Genomic DNA, 4,107 nt, shown 5'->3' on the forward strand with positions numbered 1-4,107 from the left:
ATTGCAGGGGTGTCCAATCACGGTCCTGGAGGACCATCATTCCACTCCAGGTTTAACAGGTAAAATGAGATAATGAACGACTGCAGGTTCTGGAAGGAGGTTTAATCGGTTCAATTAAACAATTTAGAACAGGGTTGGAACAAAGACCAGGAGTGGAACGATCAAATTTGGACCCCTGTTTTATTGTTTTATGTACATCTGACGTATTTGACGTTGGACAGGAATTCACTTATCAGCAAAACAATGACCTCAAGCATACTGCCAGTATAAAATCAAACAAATAAGAGAGGCAGGAACGACCTGCTGGCTTGATTTATTACAGGTGTGCCCATTATTATCTCCATTACCGTACTTTAAAAACAGTGGACCGGTGCTTTTCAAGAGCACCTTCTTGACATGAATGATTTTCTGCTTGAATTCTGCATCTTGAATATTAATTAATAAACGTTATTTCACATTAGGAGCCACTAATATTGACAGTCACACATGCACATTTCATTCCATTGTGACTAATGATTGGTGCCTAACCCTTGAAATAGATGTATAATATCTTTAAAAGAGTATCTTTTATAGTATGTATTAAACACTTTGGAGGAAATATGCAATTAAAAAACAGATTGTAATAATTTCATGGAAATACAGTCTATATGCAGTATGTAAAGTAATTTGTAGCAGAAAGGGACTGCAGCTGTATTAAAGCAATACAGCATGTCTGTCTCCAGTCAAGTTGAGTCAGTGCGGCTTTAACAATACTGTGTAAAGAAGTAATGAGATCTCCATTGATCTTCCGACACAAACACAGCATCCTCCCTCTATATTCCACAGCCCAGATGGGCAGTTCATTTGTTTTGTGTTGTTTGTCTTTCAGCATCTTTAATCTTATTCTTTAGGTTGTGATCCAGGCCCATTACTTGGTCACTGGGGGAGCCATCTCATGTCAGCTAGAAAAGAAAACTACAGTGCTATAGACATTTCATCCGTATTAATATTATTATTATTATTATTATTATTAGTCATTTAGCAGATGCTTTTATCCACTGCAACTTATAGAGAACTAACTCCTGCTGCACAGTCACTTGCAATAGGACCTTGTTTGTTTTACATCTCATCTGAAGGACAGCGCACAAGGAGGTTAAGTGACAGAGAGGAAGAATTTGAGCTGTAAATCTCTCTCCTTCCCTCCCAAAAAGGGCGCTGTGTAAAGTTGGTGGTAGGCTTTCCCATAGAGATGCTGACTGCCCACAGGGAGGAGTTTGGTAATACAAAGGGGGTGCAGTTATGTGAGCATGGCCCCTTGCTCTGAAATGTGTTGTGAAGCCGGAGCCCGCTGTTTGTTTTGTTTTTGAGTTGCTATATTTGCAGAGGACTGAGGAGCCAGGGAGCTGCCGCTTCAGAGCCAGCATTACCACCCAGAGCACTCCTCACCCCTGCAGAGCCATGCACAACACACACCAGCGGAACTGAGGGACACCACGCACGATTCCGTGCACACCAGGATTACAATTCCAAATTGTTATTGTTTTATTTTTGGGACTGTACCCCACCGTATACCCCCTGATACCATAGTTAGTGGAGGGGCGGATTTATCATTTATTTACAAATAAATATGGCCTGTTTTGGGATAGTTTCTGTTTGGACATTGTTTTATTTACCGCCCCACACCAGCACATCGCCACACTTGCTCAGGGTCACACACAGTGAGTCAATGGCTGAGCTGGGATTGAACCTGGAACCTGGTAACAAACCCTTTTCTTTAACCACTGGACCATCAAGCCTCCTTGTGAAAGGACCCATGCTAATAAATACAGCACTCAAGGATTTTTTGATCAAATATAAAGAAAGCCTCATAAGAAAGTAATCAAAACCATCCCAGTATCACCCTCTGCTAATTAACACCAAATTGAAAAGTCCCGGACAGTTTTCCTCTGCTTTTCCCATGGTTATACTATACATTTACTCTGGTTTGCCATGTTTATTAACATACTTTTCCACACCTTGCTATTCTTTACAATGCTTGTCTATGCTTTCACTATGCTCTAAGCTTCTGAAATCTCACCTTGATCATTTTATCGAACTGCTTAATAGCAATCTCATTTATCAGTCATACAACTGATTTCCAATTCCAACCCACCTAATATCACCTTGGGGTTCTGCCCACACAGCTATAATAGTTTACATGTACTGTAAGTAAGGTGCTATACACTACTGAGCTGTTATGACACATAAACTAGCACATACAGACCACTGCAATGTATATGTTTACAGCTGTCTTGTATTGTAATTATTGCAATGTGATGTACATGTACCGTATAGACTGTAGTGATGATTACTGAGAATGACATATATTAATGAACACTATTGCAAGCAATGCCATACCTACTAAAATGACAGATTTATTGTATCAACACCAGCCTGTGTTTTCACTCATATTTAAGTTTTAGGTAATCTCCATTTTGTGCTCAGTCCCTTTGAAATTATATCTATCTATCTATCTATCTATCTATCTATATATATATATATATATATATATATATATATATATATATATATATATATATATATATATATATATATATATATATATATATATATAGTACTGCAGCAGTTCCTTTTTCATGCACTAGATGGCACTACAAAAAGCTTTACTGTGGTATACACAATAATATTGAGAAAATATTCCACTGCAGTAATGGTTGGTTATAATATTTAGATATTTAAAAACATAGCGAAGCAAAGCAGATGTAAAGCATGGTAAAAGCATAGCAGCTTGGTAAAGTGTGCACACAGCCATGGGAAACTTTCACAAGGGCAAAATCAAACTCCAGAAAAAAAGTACATTATTTTGATGAAATTCAACAATGAGTTTAGGCCATTTGACATTTTTCTAAATATCTCTGCTCTAAAGCTCAACTAACAAAACCCTATTGACAAATGTACTACACTGACTCAACTTACTGAAGAGAGCTGTTCTTCAGTCTGATGTAACGTGAACAGTTCTTACTGAAAAGAGCTGTTCTTCAGTCTGATGTAACGTGAACAGTTCTTACTGAAGAGAGCTGTTCTTCAGTCTGATGTAACGTGAACAGTTCTCACTGAAAAGAGCTGTTCTTCAGTCTGATGTAACGTGAACAGTTCTTACTGAAGAGAGCTGTTCTTCAGTCTGATGTAACGTGAACAGTTCTTACTGAAGAGAGCTGTTCTTCAGTCTGATGTAACATGAACAGTTCTTACTGAAAAGAGCTGTTCTTCAGTCTGATGTAACGTGAACAGTTCTTACTGAAAAGAGCTGTTCTTCAGTCTGATGTAACATGAACAGTTCTTACTGAAAAGAGCTGTTCTTCAGTCTGATGTAACGTGAACAGTTCTTACTGAAAAGAGCTGTTCTTCAGTCTGATGTAACGTGAACAGTTCTTACTGAAGAGAGCTGTTCTTCAGTCTGATGTAACGTGAACAGTTCTTACTGAAGAGAGCTGTTCCTCAGTCTGATGTAACGTGAACAGTTCTTACTGAAAAGAGCTGTTCTTCAGTCTGATGTAACGTGAACAGTTCTCCATGTAACGTGAACCATGCTCTCCTCCATGGGGCTAGGCCTTGTCATACCCCCGTTGTTGAATGACTTTCCCAGCCACGCTCTCCTCCGTGGGGCTAGGCCTTGTCCTACCCCTGTTGTTGAGTGACTTTCCCAGCCGCGCCGCCCCGGTGCTGCGGTGCCATGGCTCACGCGTAGCCCATGATACTATTATCTCGGAGCACAGGTGCTTAGTATAATCGACACACAGTGCCCAGTGCGTCAGTGGTAGTGCACAACAACTCTGCACGATACGCGGTGCACTTTGTGCCCTTAGTACTCGGTATGTGCGTTGCTCGGTTCGTACAGTGCACGTGTGGACTCCTGCTGATACCTCTACCACTCTAGTGCGATTACACAAGGTATGCAGTTCACATAATGTACAGTACCCGATACGCATGGTGCTTGGGATGCACAGGGCAAACAGTGCATGTGGTTCATGCTGTTCTAGTTGCATAGACACTAGTCAACCTACACACAGTGCTGCGCAGTACCAGTGTAACAGGGTACTCGGCACAAGGTGTGCAAGGTTAATACCC

This window comes from Polyodon spathula, chromosome 1, assembly GCF_017654505.1.
Source record: "Polyodon spathula isolate WHYD16114869_AA chromosome 1, ASM1765450v1, whole genome shotgun sequence".
Lineage (NCBI taxonomy): Eukaryota > Metazoa > Chordata > Actinopteri > Acipenseriformes > Polyodontidae > Polyodon > Polyodon spathula.